We start from the raw sequence: 11,786 nt of genomic DNA on the forward strand, positions 1-11,786 counted from the left end.
CCATGCTGTGTGCCAGGCAGTATGGCAATCCCTACATTAGCTCTAAGGCTCAGTCAGCCCCTAATTCTCTGTCTAATATTTAAAGGGTTGTGAAGAGGACTCACTCCAGCCACAGAGATTTCCTTCCTAGGAAAGCTGCCCCACTGGGGCCACACCAATATGGGTGACCTGCTTCCATCTCTGCTCATCAAGGTCTGTTGATAAGTTCAAACTGTAGAGAGGGCCCCACAGAGAGGATACTTTCCAGTGTCCCACCTTCGTAATGGCCAGCCAAAATTTCTCCTCAGCTTCTTTGTGTGATCCTCTCTCCCATACTCTCTGCGCCCTCCTTTCCCTAGGTCAAATACATCACCCAAGATCCCCTATATTAATTTACAATCAGAGAATCTAAACATAATTTATGTACACAGCCATGTGTTTGTTTACACATTGAAGCAGAGATTCCAAAGAATTATGCACAATGCATTTTGGGCAAAATAAATAAGACCTTGAAAAGCATGGAAGGAGAAAATAACAATATTTTTTCTTCCCATATTACTTAAAATAATATTGCTCTTTATGACATTCCTATATTAATTTAGCCCCACCACATACATACATTTTCCAGACCATGGGAATATTCTGAGACATTTTTTGTAAAGCTATAATATTGTTTTAAAAAAGAGAAACAAAGAATTATTCAATGTTTTGGTGTCTGTAACATTTTTTCTAATTTTATGAAGGATAATTGTTCCTGTATTCAAAAGGGGGCAAGTTCTTGCGGTGATTCACAATCACCAGTGGAACTTGATAGCCTTGCCAATGGAAGGAGTCAAACAATCGCCATATTTTTTTCACAGGAATAAATGAATGAATGGATAGATATTGTCCCAGGTATCCCAGTTTGCAAACATCATTTCTGAATGGCTTGGTAGCATCAGAATAGCAAATTCTGTGTGGATGGAACATGGTTGAACTTGGTAAAGAACTCTGAATAATAGCAAAATGAATACCTAGAAAAAGCAGCAAAACCCTCATTCACAGACATGTGTATACGGCATCAGGGAATTATCTCCACAATGTCTTTGGCCAGCAAACACAGTTTTATCTGGTAGTGAGATCTAAACTCTGCAGAAATAATAAGTGCAAAAAAAGAAATATGTAGAAGATATTGATAGTGAGTGTTAAATTTTGCCTAAGCTAGTCAAAGCAGTTTGTGTTGTGATACAACTCACTGAGCTGATGAAAGGAGTTGAGGCTACAAAGGAGGGGAAAAGCCTCTGAATAATCTCTGGTAGGATACAGAGATGAAATAAATCAAAGTAAAGAGCAAGTATTAATAAATGAGGAGAGTGCTCTGGTTGAGAATATGACTCCAGAAGGCAGGCAAAAACTTGCTGGTAGATGAGTCCATGAGACTCAGAGTCAGAGAAAATTTAAGGGGAGTATGTAATTTTCAGAGGGACAGGTTTGATTAATTGTAAACCATTTCCTTTGAAATCCGCTTCCTACTAATGAAGGTTTAGGAAACTGAACATCAACTTATCCTTATTACTCTTAGAACTCCTGGTTCTTCTCTGCTGCCATGAATGAATGACAGATATGTGGGCACTTTTCTTCTTACTAACATTTGTGCCAATTCATGGTGTAAAGGAACTACGTAGCATCCTGTGGAAACCAGTGTGCTCTTTTCTTAATTGGTCCTACACCGGAATGACCTCAGAACCCTGTAGTGTCCAATCGGTTATCTCTGAGTCCTGTCTGGTAACCTGGGAGGACCCCAGTCTTCATTCCAGTCATGTTGGACTCCCTCTCCCTTCCACCCATCCAGCCCGCAAAAGTCCTGCTCATTGTTCTGGGAACAGCTCATCTTCAAGGAGACTCTGACATCTCCAGTGAGGCTTCCCTTCTCTTTTACACTTCAATGTCGTTTTACAGAGGTCATCATAACTTTCACACAGACATAGACCTTGTTCAGTGGTTACCTTGATATTTCACAAGGGGATGTTGGCCACAAGGGATGTTGAGAGTGACTGCATAAATGCCCATTGATTTCAGTTAAAATGATCTTTCTGGAACAGAGCTTCTGTGGTGCAGTGGTTAAGAGTACTGGCCCTAAAGCCATGTCATACTGTTCATGTCATCATGTTCAAATCCAAGATGTGGCCCTCACTAACTTAACAACTCTATTGATGATGAAAATTATGATGGTGGAGGTGAAATCCTGCTCCTTGTACCAAGAGGGCTAGGTGTTGGTGGTCATGGGCAATGACTAGTCTCTGAGGTGATGTGTCACTCAGGCAGAAACACAGGTTGTTGACGTATAAAAACTGAAGTAAAGGGTAGGGTATTAAAACTTTTAGAAATACCATATTCTAGGCATTAAGCATTTTTTATCTCCTTTGACCCCACCATTTTTATTACCATGACTCATATCAAATGTTAGGAGAAGTGACTTTCCTCAGAGAAAAATTAATGTAAATTACTTTTCAGGGACTCAAGCCCTGGAAATGCTTAACATCTGAATATGTTTTTATCCCATCACGTGGATAGACTTTCAACGTCGTCACGTATATTGCTTTGTGTTTTCTCTTAAATAGTGAACTATACTACATTTTAAAATAAAAAACTATAAAATTGGAAATGTCTTATGTATAGTGATATATGTATATATACATATAGCTTTATATACATATAACTACATATTAATGTCTTTGGTATAGTTTTCTCTATATATAGCATACACAAATTGTAAGTAGGTAAATAACATATGAATAAGTGCATATATATATATATATATATATATATATATATATATACACACAAAAAGGTGTAGGAAAATATTTATGACCTATATTGTAGACATGGGGCTAATATGCTTGGCATATAAAGATCTCTTAACAAATACAGAAATTGGCAAATAATAACAACAGAATGACCAAAGAACTATGTAAATATCCAATAAACATTTGAAAATGTGCTCAATCAAATGAAATGGCAAATAAAAATCCAGAGATATAATGAGGAAAAGAGGTGAGGTAATATATTACATACAGGGTAATCATAATTTTTCAAAGGAAAGTATTTTACATGTGTATATACATTGGAGTGTTTTGATATATGAGAATACATTCAGAAAGATAAACAATCTGAAGAATATGCAGCAAGTGATTAATAGTGAATGGATAATTAAGTACCTAAAATCGCTACTAACAATTGCTAACATGTGTTGGATCTTTCAACTCTCAAGCAATGACTTGAGGTGTACTTAGAGAAAGTATTAAGTCACTTTTCTTTTAGGTACAGTAAGATTAGATATATGAGTATTCCTTAAACAATAAAAATCAACCTGAAATCTCCAACGGGATTTCTGGCTAAAAGTTTAAGGCCAAGTAAAAAACTGAGAGCAAGGGCATTTGCTTTTCTCCTTGTTTCAACTTACTGTTCATAACGCCTGACACCCAAAAAAGGAAAATGAAGTTTGGTGCTAATAAAAGACTTAGATTGTACTCTGATATTCTCATTTTTTAAGGTGTATATAAGATATCTTTTCTCCTTTGGTTGTTTCAAATGTCTGAAATGTTCCAAAGGTAATTACATAAGTCATAAAACAGTAGTTATTATGAAATGAATGATGATTTTAAAATTATATCAGTTGATAGACATACTTCAGCAGTAAGATCATGAAGTCTTCTTAAACATGTACTAAGTTCAGGCTATATAAATTCAAATTGTAATTATGATAGGTCACATTTTTTAGTGTTTACAAGAGCCTAGCAGTGTTCAAGGAGTTTAGCTGGGTTATGTTTTATTTAATCTTTACAACAACAACCATATGAAGGAGATAAACTTACTTTTTCCGTTTTACACAAGTGGAAATCAAGGCACACAAAGTAAGTTGGCCAAAGCTCCTGACACCATTCCTCTCATAACAGAAGAAGAAGTTTTAAAACACGGTGACTCCAAATAGTTTAATTTTTTTTCCTTTTTATTGCATTTTAAGTTTTGAGGTACATGTGCAGGACATGCAAGATAGTTGTATAGGTACACACATGGCAGTGTGATTTGCTGCCTTCCTCCCTTTCACCCACATCTGGCATTTCTCCCCATGCTATCCCTCCCCAGCTCCCACCCACGCCGTCCTTCCCCTATTCCCCCCAATAGACCCCAGTGTGTAGTGCTCCCCTCCCTGTGTCCATGTGTTCTCACTGTTCATCACCCACCTATGAGTGAGAACATGCGGCATTTCATTTTCTGTTCTTTTGTCAGTTTGCTGAGAATGATGTTCTCCAGATTCATCCATATCCCTACAAAGGACACAAACTCATCGTTTTTGATGGCTGCATAATATTCCATGGTGTATATGTGTCACATTTTCCCAGTCCAGTCTATCATCGATGGGCATTTGGGTTGGTTCCAGGTCTTTGCTATTGTAAACAGTGCTGCAATGAACATTTGTGTGCATATGTCCTTATAGTAGAACGATTTATACTCCTTTGGATATATACCCAGTAATGGGATTGCTGGGTCAAATGGAATTTCTATTCCTAGGTCCCTGAGGAATCACCACACTGTCTTCCACAATTGTTGAACTAATTTACACTCCCACCAGCAGTGTAAGAGTATTCCTATTTCTCCACATCCTCTCCAGCATCTGTTGTCTCCAGATTTTTTAATGATCGCCATTCTAACTGGCGTGAGATGGTATCTCAATGTAGTTTTGATTTGCATTTCTCTAATGACCAGTGATGATAAGCATTTTTTCACATTTTTTGGCCTCATGTATGTCTTCTTTTGTAGAGTGTCTGTTCATATCCTTTGCCCACTTTTGAATGGGCTTGTTTGTTTTGTTCTTGTAAATGTATTTTAGTTCTTTGTAAATTCTGGATATCAGCCCTTTGTCAGATGGGTAAACTGCAAAATTTTTTTCCCATTCTGTTGGTTGCCGATCCACTCTAGTGACTGTTTCTTTTGCTGTGCAGAAGCTGTGGAGTTTCATTAGGTCCCATTTGTCTATTTTGGCTTTTGCTGCCAATGCTTTTGGTGTTTTGGTCATGAAGTCCTTGCCTACTCCTATGTCCTGAATGGTTTTGCCTAGATTTTCTTCTAGGGTTTTTTATGGTGTTAGGTCTTATGTTTAAGTCTTTAATCCATCTGGAGTTAATTATAGTGTAAGGTGTCAGGAAGGGATCCAGTTTCTGCTTTCTGCACATGGCTAGCCAGTTTTCCCAACACCATTTATTAAACAGGGAATCCTTTCCCCATTGCTTCTTTTTGTCAGGTTTATCAAAGATTGTATGGTAGTAGGTATGTTGTGTTGCCTCCGAGGCCTCTGTTCTGTTCCATTGGTCGATATCTCTGTTTTGGTACCAGTACCATGCTGTTTTGATTACTGTAACCTTGTAGTATAGTTTCAAGGCCAGTAGTGTGATGCCTGCTGCTGTGTTCTTTTTGCTTAGAATTGACTTGGTTATGCAGGCTCCCTTTTGGTTCCATATAAAGTTTAAGGTGGGTTTTTCCAGTTCTGTGAATAAGGTTATTGGTAGCTTGATGGGGATAGCGTTGAGTCTGTAAATTACTTTGGGCAATATGGCCATTTTCACGATATTGATTCTTCCTAACCATGAACATGGAATGTTTCTCCATCTGTTTGTGTCCTCTCTTACTTCGTTGAGCAGTGCTTTGTAGTTCTCCTTGAAGAGGTCCCTTACATTCCTTGTGAGTTGTATTCCTAGGTATTTTATTCTCTTTGTAGCAATTGTGAATGGCAGTTCGTTCTTGATTTGGCTCTCTTTAAGTCTGTTATTGGTGTATAGGAATGCTTGTGATTTTTGCACATTGATTTTGTATCCTGAGACTTTGCTGAAGTTGCTTATCAGTTTCAGGAGATTTTGGGCTGAGACGATGGGGTCTTCTAGATATACAATCATGTCATCTGCAAATAGAGACAATTTGACTTCCTCCTTTCCTATTTGAATACCCTTTATTTCTTTTTCATGCCTGATTGCTCTGGTTGGGACTTCCAGTACTATATTGAATAGGAGTGGTGAGAGAGGGCATTCTTGTCTAGTGCCAGATTTCAAAGGAAATGCTTCCAGTTTTTGCCCATTCAGTATGATATTGGCTGTTGCTTTGTCATAAATAGCTTTTATTATTTTGAGATACGTTCCATCAATACCAAGTTTATTGAGTGTTTTTAGCATAAAGGCTGTTGAATTTTATCAAAGGCCTTCTCTGCATCAATTGAGATAATCATGTGGCTTTTGTTTTTGGTTCTGTTTATGTGGTGAATTACGTTTATAGACTTGTGTATGTTGAACCAGCCTTGCATCCCCGGAATGAATCCTACTTGATCATGGTGGATAAGCTTTTTGATGTGCTGTTGCAATCGGCTTGCCAGTATTTTATTGAAGATTTTTGCATCTAGGTTCATCATGGATATTGGCCTGAAGTTTTCTTTTATTGTTGAGTCTCTGCTGGGTTTTGGTATCAGAATGATGTTGGTCTCATAAAATGATTTGAGAAGGATTCCCTCTTTTTGAATTATTTGGAATAGTTTTAAAGGAATGGTAACAGTTCCTCTTTGTATGTCTGGTAGAATTCGGCTGTGAACCCATATGGACCTGGGCTTTTTTTGTGTGGTAGGCTCTTAATTGCTGCCTCAACTTCAGACCTTGTTATTGGTCTGTTCATAGTTTCGGCTTAGGAGGACACATGTGTCCAGGAATTTATCCATTTCTTCCAGGTTTACTAGTTTATGTGCATACAGTTGTTTGTAATATTCTCTGATGATGGTTTGAATTTCTGTGAAATTCTGTGGAATTTCCCCTTTATCGTTTTTTATTGCATCTATTTGGTTATTCTCTCTTTTCTTTTCAATCAGTCTGGCTAGTGGTCTGTCTATTTTGTTGATCTTTTCCATAAACCAGCTCTTGGATTTATTGATTATTTGAAGGGTTTTTCCTGTCTCCATCTCCTTCAGTTCTGCTCTGATCTTAGTTATTTCTTGTCTTCTGCTAGGTTTTGAGTTTTTTTGATCTTTCTACTCTAGCTCTTTCAATTTTGATGATAGGGTGTCAATTTTGGATCTCTCCACTCTTCTCATGGGCCCTTATTGCTATATATTTTCCTCTAGAGACTGCTTTAAATGTGTCCCAGAGATTCTGGTATGCTGTGTCTTCATTCTCATTGGTTTTGAAGAACTTTATTTCTGCCTTCATTTCATTGTTTATCCAATCAACATTCAAGAGCCAGTTGTTCAGTTTCCATGAAGCTGTGCTGTTCTGAGTTAGTTTCTGAATTCTGAATTCTACCTTGATTGCACTGTGGTCTGAGAGACTGTTTGTTATGATTTCTGTTGTTTTGCATTTGCTGACGAGTGATTTACTTCTGATTATGTGGTGAATTTTAGAGTAGGTGTGATGTGGTGCTGAGAAGAATGTACATTCTGTGGATTTGGGGTGAAGAGTTCTGTAAATGTCTATCAGGTTTGCTTTTTCCAGATCTGAGTTCAAGTCCTGGATATCCTTGTTAATTTTCTGTCTGGTTGATCTGTCTAATATTGACAGTGGAGTGTTAAAGTCTCCCACTATTATTGTGTGGGAGTCCAGGTCTCTTTGTAAGTCTTTAAGAACTTGCCTTATATATCTAGGTGCTCCTGTATTGGGTCCATATATATTTAGGATTGTTAGCTCTTCTTGTTGTATCAATTCTTTTACCATTATGTAATGTCCTTCTTTTTCTCTTTTGATCTTTGTTGCTTTAAAGTTTATTTTATCAGAGATGAGAATTGCAACTCCTGCTTTTTTTTTTTTTTTTGCTCTCCATTTGCTTGGTAAATCTTCCTCCATCCCTTTATTTTGAGCCTTTGTGTATCTTTGCTTGTGAGATGGGTTTCTTGGATACTGCATACCGATGGGTTTTGGCTTTTTATCCAATTTGCCAGTCTGTGTCTCTTGATTGGTGCATTTAGCCCATTTACATTTAGGGTTAACATTGTTATGTGTGAATTTGATACTGCCATTTTGATGCTAGCTGGCTGTTTTGCCTATTAGTTGATGCAGATTCTTCATTTTGTTGATGCTCTTTAGCATTTGGTATGTTTTTGGAATGGCTGGTACTGGTTGTTCCTTTCTATGTGTAGTGCCTCTTTCAGGAGCTCTTGTAAAGCAGGCCTGGTGGTAACAAAATCTCTGAGTACTTGCTTGTTCACAAAGAATTTAATTTTTTCTTCACTTATGAAGCTCAGTTTGGCTGGGTATGAAATTCTGGGTTGAAAGTTCTTTTCTTTAATGATGTTGAATATTGGCCCCCACTCTCTTCTGGCTTGTAGGGTTTCTGCCGAGAGATCTACTGTGAGTCTGATGGACTTCCCTTTGTGGGTGACCCGACCTTTCTCTCTGGCTGCCCTTACCATTTTCTCCTTCATTTCAACCCTGGTGAATCTGACAATTATGTGCCTTGGGGTTGCTCTTCTTGTGGAATATCTTTGTGGTGTTCTCTGTATTTCCTGGACTTTAATATTGGCCTGCTTTGCTAGGTTGGGGAAATTTTTCTGGATAATATCCTGAAGAGTATTTTCCAGCTTGGCTTCATTCTCTTTGTCACATTCAGGTACACCTATCAAACGTAGATTAGGTCTCTTCATATAGTCCCACATTTCTTGGAGACTTTGTTCATTCCTTTTTTTGCTTTTTTCTCTAATCTTGCCTTCTCGTTTTATTTCATTGAGTTGATCTTTGACCTCTGATATCCTTTCTTCTGCTTGGTCAGTTCGTCTGTTGAGACTTGTGCATGCTTCACGAAGTTCTCCTGTTGTGTTTTTTAGCTCCATCAATTCACTCATATTCCTCTCTAAGTTGTCCATTCTCGTCATCATTTCCTGAAATCTTTTTTCAAGGTTCTTAGTTTCTTTGCATTGAGTTAGAACATGCTCTTTTAGCTCACGGAAGTTTCTCATTACCCACCTTCTGAAGTCTGATTCTGTCATTTCATCACACTCATGCTCCATCCAGCTTTGTTCCCTTGCTGGTGAAGGATTGTGGTCCCTTGTAGGAGGTGAGGTGTTCTGGTTTCAGGTGTTTTCCTCATTTTTGCGCTGGTTTCTTCCCATCTTTGTGGATTTATTCACCTGTCGTCTGAGTAGTTGCTGACTTTTCAATTGGGTCTCTGAGTGGACGCCCAGATTGTTGATGATGAAGTATTTCTGTTTCTTAGTTTTCCTTCTAACAGTCTAGCCCCTCTGCTGTAGGACTGCTGAGGTCCACTCCAGGCCCTGCTTGCCTGGGGTACACCTGTAGCAGCCGTGGAACAGTGAGGGATGCTACCAGTTTCTTCTTCTGCTATCTTTGTCCCAGAATGATGCCTGCCAAATGTCAGTCTGATCAGTCCTTTGTGAGGTGACTCTTTGGATATATGGGGGTCAGGGAGCTGCTTGAGGAGACAGTCTGTGCTTTATAGGAGCTCAAATGCTGAGCTGTGAGCTCCGTTGTTCATTCAGGGCTGCTAGGCATGTACGTTTAAGTCTGCTGCAGCAGAACTCATAAAGCCCCTTTTTTTTGTCAGGTGCTCTGTCTTGGGGAGTCAGGGCTTTATTTATGAGTATCCGTTGCACAGTCCTGCCCAGCAAGAAGGCAGTCTAGTCACTACCTGCCTGCTGAGGCTCTGCTCTGTTGCCATGGGCTCTTCCCTGCTGCCAAGTGTAATTCCCTGTAGTCCTGTTTATATGGGTGTGGTTAGAACTGCCGTGGCGATGGTGGCCCACCTCTGTATTGGCAGACTCGCTCTGTTATGGCAGGTTGCCTCAGCAATGGCAGGCTGCGTCACAATGGGAAAGTACCTCTGTAGGGGCGGAATGCCTCGGTAATGGTGGACGCCCCTCCCCCTCCGAGCTGCACCATCTTGCTTTCATCTGTGCTTGCCGTGAAACTCTCAACCCCGAGTGTTTCCAATTGCTGTTTTGTTTGTTTTTGTGGGGGTGGGACCTGCAGAGCCTGATCACCTGGCTCCTTGCCTCAGAGCCCTTTTGTTTTTTTAAAGTTGAACGGTTGACTCTCTCCCAGGTGTTTCAGTCACCTGCTGAAAGGGCACCAGGATCTGTGTGATTTCCCATGCAGCGACCCACTGCGCCAGCTCAAACATCACTGCCCCAGAATCTCCTGGCCTGGCTTTCTGTTTAAGTCCCGTTTAATCAGATGAATGTGCTAATCTGCCTTCCCAAATCTCAAATTGCCGGTTTAACAGGGCAACCAGACCAGTGTATTTTGTACATAGTTCTGCTACACTGCAGCACCAGAAGAAATGGCCACGCCAGCCGAAACAGCTGTGCTGGCATCCCATGGGGCTCCTACACCTGGGAACTTCCTGGTCTGTGGGCAATAAAGATCTGTCTGGAAATGCGGCATCCACTCACCCTCTGCGCTTTCACTGAGAGCTGCAATCCTGAGTTGCTCCTACAGCGCCATCTTCCCCCTTCCTCTTTCCAGATAGTTTACTTTTAAGGTCCCAAAGGACAATGTACTTTTCGTTTGTTTTATTTTTTCCCTTCCAAATTTTACACAAAATGAAAAAGACTTGAAGTACATGACTCAATGGCAGCCAACTAATGAGTAGGTAGTACTGAAATTTGAACCCAAACAGTCTGTTAAGAAAATGTCATTTGTTGAATCATGTCTATGACATTTGAATTTAAGCAAAGCCCTCCATACCTTACATCAGTGGCCATTTTAATTTTAAAAGAAATGATAATTATAATACAGAACACTATTTACAAGACAACTGGGCTGTTAAAGACGCCCTGGACTATGCATAATTATTTCTGCCAAAGGAAAAACAAGGCACAGAAACAGATTGGGGGTAGCTTATAGGAGATGGGAAGGATAGACTTCCAAGAGACATGAGGAAACTTGGCGAGGGGAGGTGGGTGATGGAAATGTTCTGTATGTTAATTATGGTGGTGGGGTTACACTAGGCATACATTTGTATAATCCCACAGAACTGTACACCTAAGTGATAGTATTAGGAGGTGGGGCTTTCAGGAGGTGATTAGACTCATTACTGGGATTAGTGTCTTATAAGTGAGGCCCCCAAAGCCCCTTACACCTTCTACCATGTGAGGTTACAGCAAAAAAGGCAGTCATCAATGAAACAGGAAAAGGCAATCATCAATGAACCTATCACATAATATACTACAGCATGAAGATATGCCATAATTTATTTAAGCTGATGAATATTTAGATTGATAAATATTTAGATTCTTTTCAATCTTTAATTGTTTAAAAATAATCTTCAGTGAATATTTTTATACACACAGTATTTTGCAATGTGAAAATATAACTTCAGCATAAATTCTTAAACTGCAATTGCTGGTCTATGGCTATGTGCATTTCTACACTGATAATTGCTAAAAAAAAAACCCTCATAGATGGTGTAGCAATTTGCATTTCCACTAACATTGTGCAGTAGTGCCCATTTTCCAACCCTTTCTCCACTAAAATTTATCAAAATTTTTGTCATTAATCCAATAGATGATAAATAATATACCATTGTAATTATATTTTGCATTTGCTATTAGTGAGATTAAACATTTTCTCAAATGTTTAAAACATATTGATGTGTCTTTTTGTGAACAGTCTGTTCATATACTAGCATATTGTTCCACTGGATCATTGTTTATTGCTGTTTATGAATTCACAGGTGTTTGCTAATATATTAAAGAGCTTAATATTAATATGTTAAAGAACTAATATAATTAATATGTTAATATGTTAAAGAGCTAATATAACTAATATATTAAAGAGCTAATAAAG

The sequence above is a fragment of the Callithrix jacchus genome, chromosome X (assembly GCF_049354715.1).
Source record: "Callithrix jacchus isolate 240 chromosome X, calJac240_pri, whole genome shotgun sequence".
Lineage (NCBI taxonomy): Eukaryota > Metazoa > Chordata > Mammalia > Primates > Cebidae > Callithrix > Callithrix jacchus.